The following is a 23,464-nucleotide window of genomic DNA, read 5'->3' on the forward strand; positions in this document are numbered from 1 at the left end:
ATCTCAAAGTGGCATTGCCTTTAGGAGTTACACTTATGGATCACTGCTTCCTGAGTAGGGTTAGTATTCATTTAAAAGAAGAAGAAAAAACAAGAAAATTCAGTCAATTCACCCAAGTATACAAAGAAGAGATTCTTTTCTTATCTTTTTTGTCTTTCTTTCCTTTGCTGCTATTCATCCTTCCCCCGCCCCCAATCCTCCCTCACCTTTCCTTTGGGCCCGATTCTTCTCATTGCAAAAAATAAGAGGCAGTTTGGAATTAATCTGAAGCCTGTATTGCTGCTAAATACCATTTTAAAATGTGGATTGCAAGACAATAACAATAAATGCTTCCATCAGAGGGTCTAAAAAGTGAGCGACAACCGTTTATATAGAAAATAATACAATATTTGTTCATATATCACTTCATCACAAAAAATAGTTCTCCACTGAGGATCAGGAGCCAGGACTCTGGGGGCGAGTGTGGGCTGCTTCGCAACACTCCCCACACGGAGCTGCCTGGAATCTGGGAAGTTCCTAAGGCCCTGAGCCCATGGGGTACAAGTTGCTCAGAATTCTGCCTCTGCAACCCCAGCCGGAGTCAAAGTACCATGGGTATATGCAGGCTGCTGCCTCTGCTCCCACTGAGACCAGTCTTGGGTGGGTTACTAAAGCTTCCCAAGCACGGCTGCTGAAGCTCCAGGTCGAACCAAGTCACCCAGGGCTTCTCTACTCCGGGAGGTGAGACAAATTAAGCAAAGCTGTGACATTAATCCCCTCCTGTGTGGATGCTCTCATTCAGAAGTTAAAGCACATAGCACATAACAAAATTTCAGTTTGTTCACTGAAAGGCCACTTTGCTTCTGAATGAGCGCATCCACATGGGGGTTTAATGCTCTATGTGCTTTAACTTCACGGCTTTAATTAATTCGTCTTAACTTGCCTGAATGTCCCTGTGCAGACAAGCCCCCGGGGTGAGCATTGGGCCACTCTGTCCCCCATATCCCCACCAGAGACCTGCCCCCCAAATCACCTTTACGGATTCTACTGCTGGCATCACTGCCTTCTCTGAACAATCTCTCTCGTGAGCATGTTTAACAATGTCACCTCCCACCCCTCTAGTTTCTGTGCTCCCCTCCCCTTTTCCTCACAACTCCACACAATTACATCCTCCTCCACACTCCTCCCGCTCTCCTGCCTTCCCTCCACCTCTTGCCTTCCTACATTCCCCGCTCACCTTGCTTTTCAGTTTTGACACAGTAGTAACAATACCTGATTCGCTACACTCACAGATTCCACCAACGGAACTGCACTGGAATGATGTCTACAATCAGATTTTTTTGAACCCAAGATCTGGGGACAAAGAATGCATGGGCTGGGGAAACAGAGTCCTACCAGGATTTAGGGCAAGGCAGAATGATTCCTGGACAGATGGCACAATTGCCAATCAGATGAGGATTTTGGACAATCAATACCCAAATAATTTTAGGTAACATTCTCTCTTAGGCTCTAGAGTCTTCTGGAGCATCTTTAGCAGAGCTCTGCTTCTTACTGGGATCTCCAGAGGTTGTAGTACCTATGGGCTCACTCATTTCAGCGCAGGGAAACATAATGAAGCCAAATACGCTGTAATTATTGTCTTGCAGTGTAATGCTAAACGATTTCTCACATGTAGACTAGCTTAGCCTACTGAGGGTATTTTAATACTGATTCTCTGTTTCTTTCTCTGTCCTGGCATTTTAAATTCTAACTTTTCTTTCTCTCTCTCTTTTTCACCTTCTTTTCCCCCCATGATTACACCCCACCACAGGAAACAACGGGTGTCAATAAAAGTTTCCACATCAGCAATAATAAAGGGTATAGGAATGTGATGAGGAGAGTTTCACTCTCATCACAGAACCTGCCATGCGTCTATTCCAATTAGACATCACGGAGAATGAATATTCTTCTAAATCTGAAACCCCAGCTGTTTTTTCTGAGATTTCCCTCAGTGCTGTATTTATTGTGATTCAGTCTCTGCACACAAAATCCGATTCACATAATTCTACTTTAGATGCCATGACACGTCAAGTGACTAATTCAGAGCCAAGTTCATTGTTAGTGAGCTGGGAGAGATGTAATCATAGATTGAGAGTATGGTGGATACTACATGATTTTGCAGACTAAATAACGGGTGTTGATTCAACAGATAACAGAACATTACATGGGAAGCTTGAAAGCTTTGGAAGTTTTGCAAAAATCATGCAGTATTTGGGGTACTTCTGATCATGTAAATACAGCCTTTCCACAATATGGGAAAAAGGGGAGTTCTTTCTGAATCATGACGAACTCACTTCTCTATTCTCTTGCCTCTGTGACTAATGGCTTTGTCGTTTAAGGGCTTGGTACGCCCACATCTTGAATATCGTGTGTAGATCTGGTCGCCCCATCTCAAAAAAGATATATTGGAATTGGAAAAGGCACAGAAAAGGGCAACAGAAATTATTAGGGTATGGAACAGCTTCCATATGAGGAGAGTTTAATAAGACTGGGACTTTTCAGCTTGGAAAAGAGACGACTAAGGGGGAATATGATAGAGGTCTATAAAATCATGACTGGTGTGGAGAAAGTATCTAAGGAAGTGTTATTTACTCCTTCTCATAACACAAGAACTAGGGGTCACCAAATGAAATTAAAAGCAGCAGGTTTAAAACAAACAAAAGGAAGTATATCTTCACACGATGCACAGTCAACCTGTGGAACTCTTTGCCAGAGGACGCTGTGAAGGCCAAGTCTATAACAGGGTTCCAAAAAAAAAAAAAAAAAGAAAAAAGAAAAAGAAAAAACACCTTGATAAGTTCACAGAGGATACATCCACCAATGGCTATTAGCCAGGATGGGCGCGTATGGTGTCCCTAGCCTCTGTTTGCAAGAAGCTGAGAATGGGCGACAGGGGATGGATCACTTGATGATTACCTGTTCTGTTCATTCCCTCTGATGCACCTGGCCACTGTTGGAAGACAGGATATTGGGCTAGGTGGACCTTGGGTCTGACCCAGTGTGGCTGTTCTTATGTTCTTGCCTTAAATTAGACTTTAAACTCTTTATTGACAGGAACTTAGTTATTGTAATACTCTCCTTTCTATCCTTGCCTTTTCTCCTCTCTTCCCTCTCCAGTCCATCCAAAAGGCTGTTGCTAAAGACATTTTCATTTTCTATCCCTCTAACTACGTCTTTCTAGAATCACTTCATTTGCTGTCCTTGTTACTTGCATATCTCCCACTTCCTGCCTCCTAAACGTCTACTCTCTCTTCTTCTTCAGACCCCATTGTAAAAATCACTTATTCCAGGAATGTTTTCCTCCTTCTAACCACTGATAATTTTGATTGCACTCTCTTCCCTGAACTACTGTCTCATGCCTTGTCTTGTGTGTGTTTGCCTTGTTTACTGTAGATTGTAAACTTTTGAGTGTTCAACTCTATGGTGTTATATTTCCATGGGAATTTGCTGCACGATATAAATATTTATTAACTAGTTGTGGGGACAGATCCTCAGGTGGTGTAAACAATTGGGCTATGATAAAATACACCAGATGAGGAACGGCCCCACTGAGTACAAATGTGCCAAAGATTTTAGGATCAATCATTCTTTTCTTTTTTTCTAAGCCACCTTCACAGAAATTCTCAAGATGTGTTTCCAACTGTAGCAGCACAAAGCAGTGCAGTACATTATAAAGCAACTCTCCACCTGAAATGTCAGTTTCAATATTGTGTTGGGGGGAACCTGAGCATGATGGGGCAGAAGGACTTTTAAAATGCATTTGATTTAAAATATATATTGATACAGACAAAATGGAGGACGCATTTTTTACATTAATTTGCATCGCAATCTGGGAAGGGCTCCTACGTCCCTAGTTGCAACTGTGACTGATGCATGGTATAGCCAGTGAGTTCTTTTCTCTTCGGTGCCCATCCTACAAAAAGCAGCAGCCTCCTCGGATGAATGATTTTCTCTAAGCTAAATGCAACGTAGTGTTACTATTTTGCCTGTGACGTCTTTATGTTAAAGATGATGATCAACTGCTTTAATCTACCTGACCTTTCGGCTCTCAGCAGCAGCACTTGCTGGCTCCAAATGTAATTCTAGGGTGTTTGAAGGACATAATGCATTGAGACAGCTGAGACAGGGTAAATTGTCTGGCAGAGTTAAAAGCTAAAAGGGAAGGTTTCTCTGAATAGTTTGGTAATTGTGCAGGTTGCACAAGTAAAGGCTTTTCACTTGCCTTGATTCCTGTCTTTACGCTGTCTACTCAAGCCAGGGTGATCTGCAATCTTAAAGGCAGCTTTTCTTAGCAAAAGCTGGCAAACCTGCTGTGTTTTATAGGTGAGTTTTATCATGAGGGTGTGGGGTGGCTGATTTGAAACCTCAGTTTGATGATGGCAATACAAGGCGAAATGCCAATAACAGTATGAAATCTCAGTGCTGTGACTGTGCATTCACTTAATGACTGGCATACTCAGGAGTGAAACTAATTTTTCATAATGCCATCCAGTCCTACAGGCAACAAAAATATTTCCTCTCTGCAGAACTTACTGAAAAAATACATGGCCTTTTTAGTGTCAGATATTCAGATCCCTTATGGCAAATCTACCTCTTTTCTCTATATGTATGTTAAATAAAAACATGCATACAAAACATTTAGGACTAGCAACTGCCCTTAATCCAACCTGACTAATTATATGGTCCCCATCACTGTAGTACATGGATGTTTACCATCACAGCCCCCAGAAGATCTATCCAGGGCAGCAGAGGCAGTATTGTCTCCATGCCCATTTAATCACTGGCCTTTCTACTACCACTGACAATTGGGGTACTACCAGTCATGTAGACACCTTTCAGCTTGGCAACAGACTCGACTGATGCAACCAACTTGTTTCACATGAGCTGCTGAACAGCCACTGCATAGCAACCATTTCTAGTTGTGACTGAGATGGGTTGGTTTGAACTAGCAGCCTAGTAGATTTTATCTATTTTGCAGTCATGAATAAATAGGACACCCCCCCCCCCAAAAAAAGGACTGAATTTTGGGTGGTATTGTGGTCTGATTTCTTAAGACCTGGTGATTTATTTCATCAGGGTGTAAATATTTACTTAATACACTTAATACATACTCATTTGTATTTCATAGAATCATAGAAGATTAGGGTTGGAAGCAGTGGTGAGCTGGAGCCGGTTCGCACCGGTTCATGTGAACCAATTGTTAAATTTTGAAGCCGGTTTAGAACTAGTTGTTAAAGGGGTGGGCAAACTCTGGCTCGTGGGCCACATGCGGCCCATTGGACCGTCCTGTCCGTCCCGCCTGAGCTCTCGGCTGGGGAGGCTCCCCTGTGAATTTTTATTCACCCAGTGGCACTCCGAGCCTTCGGCGGCGGGTCCTTCACTTGCTCCGGGCCTTCAGCGGCGGGTCCTTCAGTGCCGCCGAAGACCCAGAGCAACTGAAGGAACCGGTTCTTCAGCTTCTGGCAGCTCATCACCAAGAGCTGGAAGAGACCTCAGGAGGTCATCTAGTCCAACCGCCTGCTCAAAGCAGGACTAACCCCAACTAAATCATCCCAGCCAGGGCTTTCTCAAGGCGGGCCTTAAAAACCTCTAAGGATGGAGATTCCACCACCTCCCTAGGTAACCCATTGCAGTGCTTCCCCACCCTCGTAGGGAAATAGTGTTTCCTAATATCCAACCTAGACCTCTGCCACTGCAATTTGAGAGCATTTGCTCCTTGTTTGGTATGACCTCTCCAGTGTACTCTCACACTGGGTGGGGCGGGGCAGGGAGGGGGAGGAGAGGAGGCAGGAACAACTCTGGGCCTGGGAGGCCCCACCCTGGCAGGCCTATGGGCATGTTGCAATGGGAGGAGGGGCTTAAAAAGGAGGTGCTGCAGCCCAGCAGGGGGCAGGCGGAGAGAGACAGACCTACGCTCGCTGCTGCGGAAGGGCTATGCTAGGAGGGTATCCCCAGGAGGAGGACTGCTCCATGAAGCCAGGAGTTTCTAGCCTCCAGAGGCCCACGGGCTGGGTTGCAAGGAGAACCACAAGTCACAACACACCCGAAGCAGGGACAGAGCAGTAGGAAGAAACCCAGGGGAGAGTCAGCTGGACTCCAGGCAGAGGTGCTGGAACTCGGGGTGCTCCCGCACCCCCCGGCTTGAAGTGGTTTCCATCATATACCAGGTTTACAGTTTGGTTCAATGGCTCTCAGCACCCCCACTATACAAGTTGTTCCAGCACCCCTGACTGCAGGTAGTGGACGCCTTCCTTACGGTGCCACGGGAGCCCTGGGTTGGAACCCAGGGGAGTGGGAGGGCCTGGGTTTCCCCACCATTAGGTGGGGCTGCCGCCACAGACTCTAACCACTAGGCAGGGGCTCACCCACTCACAGCAGCATATAAGAATCTCTCTGAAGATGGCGCCTACTCAGCTGAAATTAAGCACCACACATTTAAAATACAAAACATTAAAGAACAACCTTCCCAAGTCGACACCAACTGAAACCCTCAAAGGCTCTAGCAAACGTGCCCTCAGGCAAACCACACTGACACACTCCAGTGAACACACTCTACAGGGAAAAATCTATTCAAAACAACTTAGAAGTCCCAAAAGTGGCAAAAGAAAAATTGGCTGCAATGAATGGACCTCAAATATGGATTAAAAGCAGCCAACGAGGGATTCAGACAGACTTTATGTGGCAGAAAGTTCCACAGATCAGGTACCCCAGCAAAGCAAACTCTGCTGCTGAGCTGATCTTGACCAACACTAAAAATTCAGGACCTGAAAGGAAGCAGAGAAACTGCCGTCTGGCATAGCAGGGGTTAAAGAAACCTTTCGGTTAAGCTGGCCTGCCCCCACTATACCTGCAGCCAATGCCAGGCCTGGAGGGGGATGGAGGGAAGAAATGAAGGGAGCCTGGCTCAGTTTGGGGCTGACTGGTGAGGAGGCAGGAGCTCTCTGTCTGCCTGCCCAAAGGGACAGATCAGCGACCTGCCAGCCAGCACAGCCACTGCCAAGGGGAACCTGCAAATAAGCCCTAGGTGCCAAGCCCCAAACTAAAGAGACTTGAAGGAAATAGCCCAGGGAAGAGGGTCTCAACAACCCCTCCCCCACAACCCCAGGAGGAAGACCCATCTCCCCTGTTTAGGGGTTGACCTACACAGGGCCCTGGGCTGAGACTCAGTGGAGAGGGAGGGTCTGAGTCTCCCTGACACCCCTTGTCGCCTTACAGAGTGAAAAACCAGCTATCTAGCCACTAGGCTGCACGGCCACAGAATGCCTATCACAGGACCTGATTCTCACTTATACTTGGGTTCCTTGACTCTGGCAATGAAAAGAGGCCTTAAAATGGGAGTAAATGTAGGTTACGTTATGGCCCCTTTTGGTGCTGGAGTGGTGTCGAGGGCCTTTAGTGTAAAATGAAAATCAAGCCCCAGGAGTCAATTTGCAATGGCTGATCAGACTGTGGGCAAGAGAAATAGTTGAGTGGCAGTCACTCAAGTAAAGTGATTATTAAAGAGTCATATTTTACCCAGAGTTTCCATGCTCTTGTATCTAAGACACCAGTTATTTCTTTTCTAGATATAGGGAATTTTTAATGTGGGTAAATATTTAGTTTTTAACAGTGACTACTGTGGGCCAGAATTATGAAGGGTTTTAAATAACAGTAGTAAGATTGTGATGCGTCTTTTGGTCCTCTAGCTGCCAGTGTAGATGATGGAGAGCCACCATGAAATAACTGTAAGCGCTTAGACTCCAATTAGGATGTTATTCAGGAAATTCACACCTCTCTGGGTCTGGAGGACTGAACGTGAATTGCATCTGCCATTAATTCTCAAACAAACAGTGATGGGATACTTTCCAAACTGAAACTGTCAAGCATGTATATCTATAACAACATGCAGATGGATTTGTGTGCAAATGTGCCGTGATATTCACAAACACATTAACAAAATCTTGGACTAGTCTGAGAGCCATGCTCAGCAAAAAGGGATCTGCAGAAGCCCCTGACAGATCGTGGCTCTGGCTTTTGCATTTTGATATACGATGGTAGCTACAGAATTTTATTCTCTTTGGAGAGCGTATTTTGGGCTTTTGATGGTATTTCATAAGTCACAAACACTAACTTTCTTCATTTTATTGGTAGTAATAAATTAGGGGATTCTTTTGGAGATTCCCAATGATTCTATCAGGTTTTCCAAAAAGAGATTAGCTATGGGGCTCCCCTAGTATGCTAGATGGCTAAAATAAGCTTCCTGTTTTATTTTTCCCAGGGTGAAGGGATGGGATTGTGGGGGAGGAAATTACTTTATTGTTTGTAACAGGAACCATTTTTATTTTTTATAATACATTTCTATTGGAGAATAGGCAGGGTCGATGGGCAACAAGAATGATTAGAGGCACGGACAAACCTCTGTATGAAAAGGATCTAAAATACTGGGATTATTTACTTTAGAGAGGAGATTAATAGGGGAGTCGACATGTAAAAGATACACAAAATAATGAATTAGATTAAAAAGGTGGCTTGGCAACTTCTCTCACCATGTCTTATAATACAAGCAAAAGGGGATGTTCAATGTAATGAAAGGTACCACATTTGAAATGGATAAAAAAAAAATTCCTTTTTAACAAAATGCACAGTTAGCTTGTGGAACTCCTTGACACAAGCTATCATTAAGGCCAAGAAGTTAGTGGGATTCAAGAAAGGACTGAACATTTATTTGGATAATGACAGCATCCAGAATTACAGTTGAATGGATTTACAATTTTTTTTAAAAAAAGAGTGCTTTGGAAGATATATAAACCCTCATGCCTCTGGGAATAAACCACATCTCATTAATGGGGTTGAGAGCACTGTTCCCTCTAAGCTGTACGCGTGTGCGTGCGCACACAGATCCTAAACCCCACGCACACGGCGAAATACCGTGTGCACATTTGTCCCACATCCCGACTGCACATCGGTCAGGACGCCCTTTGTCCCAATATCGGGGACTGCTCACCATCACCGCCAAAGTCCCGGGGCTGGCGTGGCGGTGCTTTCTGGGGCAGCTCCCGGCGGCGCACCCTCCCACCGGCAGGAGCCTGCAGTGCGGGTGGCCCCTAGGCACAGAGGCAGAGGGAGTGTCAGTGTGCTGCACCGGCTCCCTCCTGCCCAAACAGAGCTCCCGGGGGGGAGGGAGGGAGGAGAAATCTGTGTGTATTGGGAAAATAGTGAGTGGGGGGTTCTGTGTGGGGTGCTGGGCAGCTGTGATGGGGCTGTGGGAAGGGGGGCGCTGGGCAGGGGTGGTGGTATGCACAGCACTGTGCATTTGTGGTGGAAATGTGGGGGTGTTGTGGGGGGGCTCTGGGCATAGTGGGTTCAGGGTAGGGGAGCTGTGTGGCTCTCTTTCTGCCCCCCACCCCTGCTCACCCAACGTGTCCTGATATTTCACTCTTGCGATCTGGTCACCCTATTTACGGGCGACTTTTGACATTGTTTGCCCACCATCTATCAACACAGTCAGATTCTACTAGCTGACAAGGGGGTGGGGGGAAAAGGGAAAGGAGGGCAATGAATCGTACCCCTCCCCGCTGGCATTTTGAACGTGGAACGTTGATCACGTCGGGATGGTCGGGACCCACACATCTCCTTGTAGTCTGTTCATTTGGCTGTGTACAAACTCAGGTATGTGCGAATAAGTCAAAATGCTTGGCCGTAGTTGCTAAGGAACTGCAAAGATTTCCCAGAAATGAACAAATGTAAGTGTTGTTTTCGTGATTGAAATTTTTCAAAGGCATTGGACTCCATACATTTACTCATGATGCTTTAACATTTTCCCGCATTTTTTGTGGCAGATGCATGGACGTGATCAGAGTTATGCACAAACTTCCAGTATCCTGATCTGAATGATCTCCCATTTGCCCTTTTGTTGAGTCACACTGTTAAGCACATTGAAATAGTAGCCATATAATAAAAGTATTAATTTTAAATAAACCAATCTGGTAAAAAAATCAATCCCAAAATGTCACTGTCTAGAGGTCTAAAGCGTAAAAGAACAGCGACTTCATTTAAATCTGGATGGCTGGATGAGATTATAGAGACAGTTATACCAAAGTCACATAGTGTAATGCTCGTTAAACTTCGTGAAATATTCACATATGATGAGGACAACGGCGTGGTTTGTGTATAATGTCGAGATGCCAGAGCTTCGGGAGAATTTTCAAAAGGAAGAATGTGGAACGATGTATGGAAGTTGGATTTCTTAAAGCGTCATCTGTCAAGTAAGTCTCATACAGATGGTGTAACAAGACTTAGAAACAAAAACAATTCCTTACGGAGTGGATTGCTTTGCATGATTCTTAAAAGTCCAGCTGAAAAGCAGAGGACACAAATTAATCTTGAACGCAAGTACTCAAACCCAGAAGAAATCAAGGTACTTATTGACAGTGTGTTGTTGGCTATTAAAATGAACAGCTCAGTGCTTTCTGTTCAGGATATTAATGACCATATGGAAAAGTATGTACGCATACCAGCGAGCTGGAGAAGTAAAAATTATGCTTTTGAATTTCTTGAATTATCATTAACTGCATTGTCCAAAATGACCTCATGCATGAAATAGCATCGGCAATGTTTCATACTCTAGCTGTTGATGAAAGCACTGATATATCCATTAACAGATACTTGATACTCTACTTTAAATATAGATCCATAAATTCTGCAGACTATAAAACTTTGTTTGGTGGACTATTGTGATTGCAAGAATGTGATCTGTTTCAATAGTGTCTGCAATCAAAGAGTTTTATAAAAAACATCAACTTGATCTAATGAAAATGGTGATGTTCACATCTGATGGTGCCTCCGTGATGTTGGGCAAACTCAATGGTGTGGCAGCTCAGCTGAAACGTGATATTCCACACTTAGTCCAGCAACATTGCATTGCACATCGGGAAGACTTGGGGATTTCCAATCCATGGAAAGAGGTCAAGCTGATAAGAGACATTGAAATTTTAATGAGAACTGTCTACATGGCGTTCTGTCGGTCATCCAGGAGAAAATGCAAATTTCAGAAAATAGTGGATGCTTCTGAATGTGAGTCAGTGGCTTTCAGCCCACTCAATCAAGTGTGCTGGTTATCTAGGCACTTTGAGCAATTATTCTCAATTATAATCCTCTTCTGGAATATTTTGAGCAAGACAAAGATACTGATCCAGTTTCTAAATACTGCCACAAAAAGCTGAATACCAAATAACATTAGAAGTTTTGAATGATGTTTTGTTGGAGCTGGCTTCACTGTCCACGCTGCTCCAGAAACAGGGCCTTACATCTCTTGAAGCCTTTCACCTTGCCCAAGGTAAATTGAACAAGATCAGAAGACAGTACTTTGGAGATTCAGTCTTATGGAGTGACAAAATTAAGGCTCAGTCTTAACCAAAAAGATATGAGCTCTCAAGAAAATAATGAAATTGATACCAGTTCCATAATAACTTTCATATACATCTTGTGTGCACATTTGGCAGACAGGTTTTCAGAGGATGAAGTCCAGGAGCGGTCCGCTTTTGATTGTGCAGCAATAGTTAAGCGTGACTTCAATTTTGGAATTCATCAGGTCAAATCCTTATGTTCAAAATACAAAGACTTTCTTGCTGAAGAGATTGTTATAGTCAGTCAGTACAATGATTTCAAGTTTGCAGTAGCCGAAAGAATCAAAAGCCAACTGGTTTTAAGTTTCCCGGATATGGTGACATTTGCTCACCAGAACGAACAGTTTCAGGATCTTGCAAAGTTGATGGATATTGGAGGAACATTCCTAGCATCAAGTGCAGACTGTGAGCGTGGCTTTAGCTTAATGAACACTTTAAAAAACAAACTACGGAATCATTTACAAGTAGATCATTTGGACATGCTGATGTGTATTAAGAGTTACCAGCTGGATGGAGGACTGATAGATCTGGACAGAGTTTATATTGAAAGGGCAAATGAAAAAGATTGCAGGGAAAAACAGTAAGGTTAGTTTAGCAGTCTTTGACATTTCGACCAATAAGGAAATTAAACTGCATTTGTAATTACATATCTTATTCTTGGCTGATAATCATTTATTGATATTTTTTAAGAAAATTTTAAATTTAAAACACAAACTCTTGTTTTTCTTTTTTTACTTATGATGTCTCTATCTGAAAACCCATATAAATTGACATAAATTGCAAATTAAAACTTTTTAAATGTATACGCATTTTACTCGCTTGGGCGCATTTGCCTCATGGCACACAAATTTGAACTCTGCTTCAAAAATTTGCACAGAAGAAATTTTTTGCGCATACGGCCTGTCAAAAATTAGAGGAAACACTGGGTGAGAGGAAACTTTCTCTGAGACAGTAACTGATTATTGCAGGGTTACTTACACTTTCCTCTGATGCCCCTGGTATTGACCAGTGTCAGATACAGGATACTGGACTGGATTGGTAATTCTATTGTTTCTATGGCAATGGAAACATCTAGAGTGGTGCTGATATAATCAGACCCCAGTTTCAATGGGACCACTCATTTCTAAAGCCATAATGTCTGGGCTTTTCTTCAGATGTCATTTTACATCTCCAAAGTAGCATAAAGCAGCCATGGTGTCTGATGCAAAACCCACTGAACTCAACAGGAGCCTTTCTGTTAGAATCATAGAATATTAGGGTTGGAAGAGACCTCAGGGGGTCATCTAGTCCAATCCTCTGCTCAAAGCAGGACCAACCCCAACTAAATCATCCCAGCCAAGGCTTTGTCAAACCGAGCCTTAAAAGCCTCTAAGGATGAGATTCCACCACCTCCCTAGGTAACCCATTCCAGTGCTTCCCCACCCTCCTAGTGAAATAGTGTTTCCTAATATCCAACCTAGACCTCCCCCGCTGCAACTTGAGACCATTGCTTCTTGTTCTGTCATCTGCTACCACTGAGAACAGCCGAGCTCCCTCCTCTTTGGAGCCCCCCTTCAGGTAGTTGAAGGCTGCTATCAAATCCCCCCTCACTCTTCTCTTCTGCAGACTAAATAACCCCAGTTCCCTCAGCCTCTCCTCGTGAGTCATGTTGCCCAGCCCCCTAATCATTTTTGTTGTCCTCCGCTGGACTCTCTCTAATTTGTCCACATCCCTTTTGTATTGGGAGGACCAAAACTGGACGCAATACTCCAGGTGTGGCCTCACCAGTGCTGAATAGAGGGGAATAATCATTTATCTCGATCTGCTGGCAATGCTTCTACTAATACAGCCCAATATGCCATTGGCCTTCTTGGCAACGAGGGCACACTGCTGACTCTCATCCAGCTTCTCGTCCACTGTAATTCCCAGGTCCTTTTCTGCAGAACTGCTGCTTAGCCTGTCGGTCCCCAGCCTGTAGCAGTGCCTCGGATTCTTCCTTCCTAAGTGCAGGACTCTGCACTTGTCCTTGTTGAACCTCATCAGATTTCTTTTGGCCCAATCCTCCAATTTGTCTAGGTCACTCTGGACCCTATGCCTACCCTCCAGTGTATCTACCTCTCTCCCCATTTTAGTGTCATCTGCGAACTTGCTTAGGGTGTAATTAATCCCATCATCCCAGATCATTGATGTTGACTCAAGTGGGCTTTGGATCAGGTCCTTATTGAGAGACAGGATCTGCCTCAAAACCTCAACAAGTTTTTCTACCCCTACAGGTGGCCTCACCAGATCAGGGGTTGATTAAAGCTGGCTAGAAACCAGGAATTCTATTGCATGGGAAATACTGGCATTTCCAAATTTGTTTCCATTCTAAATCAGAACAAAAAGTTGACATTTCATAAATTTTTGTGGAACAGAAATGTCAGAAAATTAGATTTGGGAATAATGAAATATTTTCTTTTGATAATGTCAAATCATTTCATTTCAAGAAGGTGAAATGTCCCATCTCTCTACCGGTGAAACATATAATATATAATATTAAAATCATTGTAATATAATTAAATAACAAAAACAACATGAGAAAGAATTATTTGCGTTCAGCTGTTTTCCCTCAAAATATCATCAAAATCAACATGTTCCATGTTCCTGCAAAATGTTTTGATTTCAATGAAACCATATTTTCTGACAGAAAACTGTTCCGTTTAAAATGTTCTTACTAGATCTAGTTTTGATACATTTGCCGGGCAGCATGGTAGAAGCCTTAGTTGTGCCTGTTTTGAATGTGTGGGGAGGAGAAATTGGTCTCAGTTCTTCAGGGCTGGCAACTTTCTCCAGCATTAGAATCATATGGAAAGTAAAGAACCCAGAGAATGTTCTCCCTGGACCTACACCCAATTTCCTACTTTCACCACCGCTTCCTTTTACCTAAATGACTTGCACAACTGGAATATATACTGAACATAAAGGTCCAGCTTCATCTTCCTAACAGTTCTCCAAAGAGTGAGCACAACCTTGGGTTTCAAGCAGCCTGCTTGTAAAGGGCTTGATAACATCTCTTCAGGAAGGAACCATTTTTTACAACAGCTTTTTCAACTTACGACCTGCTTTATAAATTTATTACCCTGTTTTAGTAAAGCATCCAGAGCTGCTGGCTACCGTTTAAGAACTTGATCCTGAAAATACTTCAGCAGGTGAGTGACTTCACTCAGGCATGCACGGAACTCTTGTGACACAACTCACATGAACAAAGGCACTCATGTGTTTAAGTGTTTGCAGGGCTAGCCTTGAAATCCAGAATTCCCAGAAGAGCTCTTGTCCCTTTTAGATACCAAAAAGAAGTGGCTAGATTTTTGAACGCGCTCAGCACACTGGCTGCAAAACTCTCTTGGAAATCTGACTTTTCAGGTCACAATGGGAGCTATAGGGGACATAGTGCTTGTGAAAATCTGGCCCTTGTGTGGATACCCAAAGAGGAGTTGAACTCTCTTGAAAAACTGGGCCCCACTGGTAGGTGCTGAGCACTTGAAAATTTGGCCCTGAACTTCAGAAACTCTCGGCTTCCATGTCCATGTCAGAAAGAGCTGTGTGGGCTTTTTCTCCCACAGAAATCTGTTGTGCATAGTCTCCAAAAAGAACTTAGGTTCCCATTTTGTCCTCATCCATGTCATATTTGTTTTTTACTGCGGGTATCCCTGAGCCATGGAGATCAGCCCCAAATCCAAAATTTCCCACCGTGTTGGGGAGGTTCCATTTAGGAACCATCCCGCCTTTAACCAAACTCTTCAGAATTAATTTCCTATCAACCTGATTACGGAGTGGGGAGGTCTGTGGAGAGAAAATAAGCCTTTTTATGAAATGTGATGAAAGGTTAATGATCTGGGACAGAAAATATCCTGCCTAATTTGATTGATTATTAGTTCCAGCTAATTGCTGGGAGCCAGCAGATGTTCTGATAAGCACCCCAGAAATCCAACTGTTATTTGTTCATAAACAAAAAACAATATGTGCATTACTTATTTCAGAGTCAGGAAAACAACAACAAGAAAGAACCAGTGTAAAGTCTCTATGAAGGAGGCATCAGAGTGCATCTCTCAAGCGGCAAGATCCTCCATCTTGAATCCCCTCATAGCCCTGCTTCCTAGCACACAGAGAGGCAGATTCTAAACATTTAAAAATGCAGCACATCCAATCCTAACTATACAGAGCCTGATTCCTGGCTATCTTGCAACCCTTTTTTCACTATCTCTGGCAGCACAAAGATGTTGTAAAGCAGCTTCCCAGGGCCCGCAGGGAATATCCTTGTCATTGCATCCCCCTATCTCCTGCAACAGGCCTCAGCATATGGGATGCTCCGGCATGGGATAGGCATGTATGAGAAAGTGGGTGTTGTGGGAGTGAGACAGAGTGGCTGGCGCATTCTTATGCTGTGGTGTGTCTGCACCACTGCAGTGGTCCATAGGAGCCATTGTATCTGTTGCATAGTGCCCTGCCTAGAATTGTCCTTGCTCTGGTGCTCGGATAAATCCCCTTGATACTCCACAGAAGGCTTATGCAAACTATGTGAGCCTCTCGGGGCTGCAAACTTGGGCTAGGAGTCTTATGAGAATGGGTTGACTTGCAGAATGTCCTGTACTTCCCGCTCAGAGTAGCTTCCAGAACATTCTCTTTTCAGGCCGTTCAGCACTTCCAGAGCCAACCAGAAATACAAATAACCCATCATTCTAGTATCAGTAGTTTCTATTTGAGTTCAGGGCCTACCAAGCTTAGGGGTTGGGGGTAGCGTCTTATTGTTCAAAATCTCCTGCCCATTGCTAATCACTGATCTTTGATACACATTTGTGTTACCTGGGGAGCAGGCTAAGTGTGGGAGAAAAGGTGTCAAGCTGCTTTACAATCAGAAGAGGTGGCCAGTAGAGAACAACACAACACAAAAGCTGTGGATCCCAGCTTGTTAGCCCTGTGATGACTGAAGGCTACTGATGCCTGAACTTAAAGGAGCCTTGTCAGGACACAGAAGCAGAGTGAATTGAAGAACTGGCTCCCCCTTTCTTCACATCAAAAATAGATCATTTCATTGTACATGTACTCTTCAGAACTCTCCTGCAGAACTCCGAGTCCTTAGCCAGATTCTCACAGTAAACACTCGACAGCACTGCTGCACCTACACAGCCACCCTGGTGGGGAACATTTCCATGCACAGGTCCATTTTTTCAAAGTAGGTTCCCCCCCGCACACACATATATGTAACTTAATTCCACAGACAGCAAGAATTCACATGCAATATGCAAAGATATGAAGGGGGGTGTCTCCATGAAAATCAGTTTGAAATGCCAGTTAAGATCAAACATAGAGAGGCTGCAGTTAATTGGCTTGCACAGACACATCACATGCCATGCACAGTGGATTAAAGATGGGCTGGCTAGCTAGCTGGGCAAGGACGGAGTAGCTGCTGATCCAGATGGGGAGAGACATCTTTGTAAACAGAAAGGGTTGAAGCATTCTGGGAGCACTGCTACCCTTTGATCTCAAGTGGCACCTTGGTACTAAAGGGCTAATAACACATGCAGCAAAAACAATCTATGGGCACTCACTGGGTTGACTGGGCATTGCCCATGACTGCCATCTCTTAATTTATTATGCAGCCTGATTTCCTTTACTACCCTCTTCTGCCTGGCAACAAGGTACCCAATAGCTCCTTTTACTGGATCACTGCAATACACCACGCTAAATCATTCCAGAATACTACAGCATCGGAAACGCTGCCCTTAAGAACAATGAAGAAACTGCCCAAAAGACTACAGTAACAAGATTTTATGCTGCAGAATTTAGGCTCATTATTGTCAAAGGTCGGAGAAAAGATTCTGAGGTAATTTGCAAAAGCTTAGTGATTACCAATTGTAACAGATTGCACTGCCTGTGATTCACTTAATTCTGTCACAGCATTCTGCAGGTTGCAATTGCAAATAACAAGCAGAACGTATCCAGTTCTCTAGGATCTCGGAATACCCCAGGCTGTATGAAAAGATCAGGCAGAGCTTTGGTAAGCGAAGTTAGTAGTAGCCGTGTACTATTTTCACTCATTCATGAGTGTTTCCATAGTTACCAGTGCAGAAGGGCTCAACAAGAAAGGCTAAGAAGAAAAGAGAAAATTAGGAGGGACAGGGAAATAAATAAGAGGAGCCTTATTACAGATCAAGCTGGTCAGAGGGTTTAGCTGCTTCGTTAATGGAGTGCCAGAAAGCAGTGAATAAAAAAAAAATGGGGGGGGGGATTTAATACTGTGTTGGTTATGCTTTAATTTCAGATGATGCGGGCAAGTGCTGTCTGCTCAGCCTCCCTTTTCCTATTGCTGTATGGAATCACAGGAAGGTAGGGCTGGGAAGGGACCTCAGTAAAGTATTGCCTTCCACCCTGGACCCGCTGCACCCAAAAGGCAAGGGATTTAAAAACTGATCCCAAACTGAGCAGAACGGGCAAAGCTTCATGTATATGCACAAACACATGGGACTCAGCACCATGTGACCAGAGACCCAGCCAATGGGAAAAACACAATGGAAACAGGAACAATTACTGAAATATAAGAGGGACAGGGCATTCTCCAAGAGGGAGCCCTCATATCGGAACATATCCCCGCCACGGTCACAAATAGCCCATCCGTCAGGGCACACTGCAGGGCCCAGTTCTTTACCCAGGTGCTGGGAATGGGATGGGCACAGTCATTCCAGGCTGGTATTTATGTGGATGAAGAGACAGTGTGGCCTAGTGGATAGGACAATGGCTTAGGAGCCAGGAGACCTGGTTTCTAGTACCAGCTCTGTCACCCAGGTTCCGACATTTGGTGCATATATTTGGCTGAGGAGCCAGTGATGCAAGGCTACCATCGGTGGGATTATGACTGGATGCCCCTAAAACTGAATTCCCCCTAAATATATTAAAGAGGTGGAGATGGGATTGATTGATTTTATTTCCAGTTGGTTAGTTTCTGATTTCAGCGTGAGTGGATGCTGCTAGGTTATTTTTATGGGCTAAATCATGGCTTCTTATACTACATGCCCAAGCACGGGAATAAACAGGAGTCATACCCCTGCACAAACTACCCAGAGCTTGTGTCCAGGTGCAGAGAGGCTGCTGCCTCCCCACTTACTCCCCAACTCAAGAGTAGGTGGGCAGGGAATGGGTGGCAAATGAGTGGAGCCTTTGCGCCATCCCCATGCTCCCTGGCCTGCACACAGGGTATTATTGTTTACTGCCAGGAGAGGCTAAAAGCTACTTACTACCCCATCCCAGAGCAAGGAGGCAGCAGGGAAGGAACTGGGACTCAGAGGGGTGTCTGTGTCACAATATGTCCTGGAGCTACTCCTGAGGGAAGGCAGTTCACTCATTGCTGCTTGCTCAGGGCTGGCCTAAAGTGACAATCCAGGACAACGTGGGTGTATTTATAAGATCATCAAAAGCACCTAGAACCAGGGATAGGCACTTCTGATACATATTATAAATCTAAATAAATACTCCATGGCCACCGTCTCTCTCTTTTGCCAGCTGGCGGTTGCCCCTTGTTTGCTGTTACCCTTGGCCCTAGCCCATAGAGATGGATCACTTAATGATTACCTGTTCTGTTCATTACCTCTGAAGCACCAGGCATTGGCCACTGTTGGAAGACAGGATACTGGGCTAGATGGACCATTGGTCTGACCCAGTATAGCCGTTCTTATAGGTCACTGGGTCATGATCTGGGACAGTCTGTTATCAACTTTCATTACAAAGCATATGTCTCGCCCTGGTGATGGGTAAAGACTAAGGCTCTGAGTAAAGAAAACTCTAGGACAGCTTGTGGGGAATGACAGTGAGCAGATATTCACAGGAATCTGTCCCCTCTACCCAAAGACCAATGACATTATGTCAGAGGCCACCAGCTTAATTGACCAATGAGTTACTGTTGATGAATGTCGGTTTCCTCTCTTGTAATCTTGTTCACATAAACAGTGGTGCATTTGTCCACATTCGATTTTTTCACAGCTGAAAACAATATTATTTGAGGAGGATCTTAGATTGCTGACATCCTCAACAGAGGCCAAATCCTGGTCCCACTGAAGTTAGCTGAAGGGAACTTTCTCATTGACTTCAGTGGAAGCAAGATCAAGTCCTGTGGGCCTGATCCAGCACTCATTAAGTACCCTTTTAAAAAAAATTACAAAGCAAACATAGTCCTCAAAAACATCAGAAAATAAATAAATTTGGGGGGTGGGCCTTGTGCTCCTATAATCTGGCATGGTCGGTTTCATCTTGTTTTGAAAAGAAAATACAAAGAGCGACAAAAACCAGAAATAATGTGTCTGTGGAAATGCTTTTAAAAAAAAGTAATTTAGAAAGTAAAAGCTTTCCTTTGGGATTTCCTTCCTCCAGAAAATGCTTCTCTTTCATTGTCCCATGTAAGCCTAGTTTTTCGACGTTGCATTTTTGAGAAGTAAAAGTCATCGTGAGAGAAATAACAAAAATGGGAAATACCAGGAGCACATTTTTATCCTGTTAATGACATTTTGTGAACTCTGTTAACAATTTACCATTGTAATGACCTTTCACGGCGAGAATGAGGCCTACTCACTTTGTTTTCAGGTTTTCTAATCTCATTTCAATTCAGATTTTAATGTGGAAAATGGAGCTATAAAAATACTGTGAAAGCTTCTCTTTGTTTTAAGGTTCTAATTTAAAGCTGGTCATGTTAGTTCTGAGCTATGTTGTGTAATAAGTTGAAGGGCACATCTTTTCTTTTCATCTGAAAACATGTGAACCAGTCTAGCACTTAATTTAAACCACAAATGCAAAGAAGGAGGTTTTTCTGGGTTATAAAAGACATAGTATCAGTGTATCTGATCATTTCCAGTACCTTTAAAATAATTCCTTGCACCATAAATCATTCCTCTTAACATGGGACATGTTGATGTCTTCAATTAATAATTGTAATATAGAACACTGTCAACAAGGATATACAACACTGAATTAGGCAACTAAAGACTATACCCACACACACAGGTTTAACAGTGTATTTCTGAAGAGATTATGTCAACCAGGGAATAGACACATTCTTTTTTTAAGTAAATCTATGTAGTCTCTAACTGAGCTAATTATAATGGCAACTTCTGCACTGCTATATTTAAGAGTCATGCCAGTACGTCCATGACAAACCATTATGTTCATGTGTTTAACTCAGATATAAAAGTTTGCTTTATAGGGTCATATTTAATCATAACTCCAACAAAAGAGAAGTTAGTAGCAGGTGGAGTTTATTGTTTCTTTGGTTTTTTTGGTCTCAATATACTTTAAAAAAAAAAGACTTGTTTTATCACACATTTTTCCAGAATTGGTGAATTAATCATTTTTGCCATTTAAACAAATAAAATCTGGAAATAACTGAGAATTGGCACTAGCATACAATTGTATACATGCTAGCGTTCATGCAGCACCTTTGTCACTCATCTCTGAAGGAAGCCCAGTACATTTACAGACTAAACAATCTCCACTAAGCCTTGACCTATTCCTGTGCAGCGAGGGGAGGTGGGTCAGGGTCATAAATTAAACATTTGCCCAATTCATTCCACATTGCAGTTTAAAAACTGACTTGATAGTTTGCTGCCATGAACTGAATAGTAAGTATGTGCATCACTGCCCTCTGCCGATGGAATCAGAAATGTTTTGCTGTGTGTCATAGTTCCTATGCTGCTATCAGTGAAACTAAACTAGTGGAAGATATTTTCAGAGTAGGAAGATGTCAGATTTCTCCTCTGTGCTGTTGTAAAGTTGACAAATGGGTATGATGGAGGATAGTGACAAAGATGAAGACCTAGGTGACCGTAAGTTATATTACATGGTCCATTATGCCCTTGTGTAACAATGTAATGCCATTCATTTAAATGGTATTCATTACAAAAATCATTCATTTCATATAGTTTTAATTCTCAGATTTTTACACTCACAAGAGCCAAGAAATTCAGAGTTTACACGGAAAATCCAAGCTGTCTTATCTGTCTAACTCAGTCTGCACAGCAGCACACGCAGAATGTAACATAACGGAACAGACCGAAGACTCCTGTGGTATCTAGACACAGCTCTACAAGGCACGTCAGTCTGAACTCTGGATCTCCTTGGATTTGTTAGCTCAGCTTCTTAAGGGCACTTAAATGAACTTTTTTTTTTTTTTGGCAGTTGATATTTAGCCTACCCTACCGGGAAACAACAGACTATTCCCACTCATGGACATTAAACCCTATTAAATCTCACTTCCTGCCAGCTTCAGGTGTCTTCCAGTTTAAGGCTATGTTTACAGATAAAAACAGGGCAGTTGCTCTTCCCGGCCAGCCAAATAGCATCCTAATCGCTTGTGTTTAATAGGAAACAAATGACTGAGCACTGATAAAGTTGACCAATCTGCTTTTGAGGAAAAGAAAAATGACCACAGAACAATCTGATAACAAGGGAATTTGCTTCCCGTGTAACATGATATTTATAACCTCCTGAATAAGAACATAAAAAGGGCGGGGGGAATAATTTCAGTTGGCTGGCATTAACATTTTAAACATTAAAAAACAATGTTTAAGGGCGAGATACACAAAAACAACAAAAAGGAGGGAAACTCAAAGTTCAGGCTGCCCTTTGCTCCTTAGACTGTAAGCTCTTCAGTACAACTACTGTGTCTCACATGTGGCTGTACCTGCCTAGCATAATGTGGCCATGATCCAAACAGAGGCCTCCAGGTGTTACTGTAATACACCTAAATACTAAGGGGCACATTCTATCAGCACATTTACTGCAAATCTGAACATTTCTTGCTATTTTCAAATGAACAGACAGCCCATACCTCGATTTTCAATTACTTTCTTGGCTTTTATGTATTTACCTCTTTCCTGAAATTTTAGAAATCAGGCAATGGTTGCCCAAGACTGTAGGAACTCTCACACATGCAGCAATATTTATGAGCCATAATGACCCAAAGCCCAATTGTGCTGATCACCTACAACTCCACTTGATGTAAATTGGAACTGTGGGTGCCCAGCATCTCTGAAAATCAGGCCCTAAGAGAACAACAACAAAGAACAAAATAAACAGAGAGCGAGAGAGAGAGAGAGAGTGTGAGCATACAAACCCCAGTTTACATATCTGCCACCCAGATATTACAAAAAAATTTTTGCTTCAGGAATAAGCCTTTGGCTGTCAGATTTCACTGTGGAGAAACTTTCTATGGGCGAGTGATAATCCCCTGAAAATTAAGATGTGGAAGAGCATCTATACTGATAGAAGAAAACAAAATGATGTTATGAGAATTTTATGCATGAGAAAGGCAAAGGTTTCCATTCAAAAATATGAATGAAATGTGTTTATTGGTTCAATATATTCAAAAGTAGAAAGGAGCAAAAAGCCTATATTATATATAGCAGATCTTACTTCATTTCACATTCTTCATAATAACAGGTGACAAAGCAGCTTGCACTTAGCTATCTTGACTTCACATTCCAAATGAAAAATGTTTCTGAATCTGTTTTTAAAGTGCATTAATAAAAAGAATAAAATCAACATTATACTTGGCATTTCTATAGTGCCTTCCAGCTACAGACCTCAAAGTGCTTTGCAGACAAAAGAGACCAGGCAATTATTTACCAGATTCAAGATGAGTTCTGTCCTCAGATGTGTTAGCATGATTTTAACTGATCTATAGAGTTGTTCCACATGCACATCTGGGATGAGAAATTGGCACAACATATTTAAATGGACACCATCAACTTTAACAACTACCACCAAAAACCACTTCTGTCTGACTTGTTTTTAGATAACACTAAGCTCCAAGATTACCAGAACGGAAGGAGATTAGAGGGAAAAATATGTTTGCCTATTTGGTTTGTTTTCTTTATTATTATTAACATTTGTATTGTAGTAATTTCTAGAGGCCAACCAAACTGGGGCACCATTGTGTTAGGATTGTATATACAAGGCCTGCCCCAATGAGCTTGCAACCTGACCGCACTGCACCTGGAAGCACTTTGCGCGAAATCTTGGCTCCACTGAAGTCAATGGGAGTTTTTCCATTTATTTCAATG

The 23,464-nt window shown here is 43.0% G+C and overlaps 1 protein-coding gene across 3 annotated transcripts in view; it reads right to left on the reverse strand.

Moving 5' to 3' along the window:
* GRK5 (G protein-coupled receptor kinase 5) overlaps positions 1-23,464 on the reverse strand; it is a 229,891-nt gene that overhangs the window by 135,451 nt on the left and 70,976 nt on the right. The gene's annotated exons all lie outside the window — the stretch shown is intronic.

The sequence above is a fragment of the Natator depressus genome, chromosome 7 (genome assembly GCF_965152275.1).
Source record: "Natator depressus isolate rNatDep1 chromosome 7, rNatDep2.hap1, whole genome shotgun sequence".
Lineage (NCBI taxonomy): Eukaryota > Metazoa > Chordata > Testudines > Cheloniidae > Natator > Natator depressus.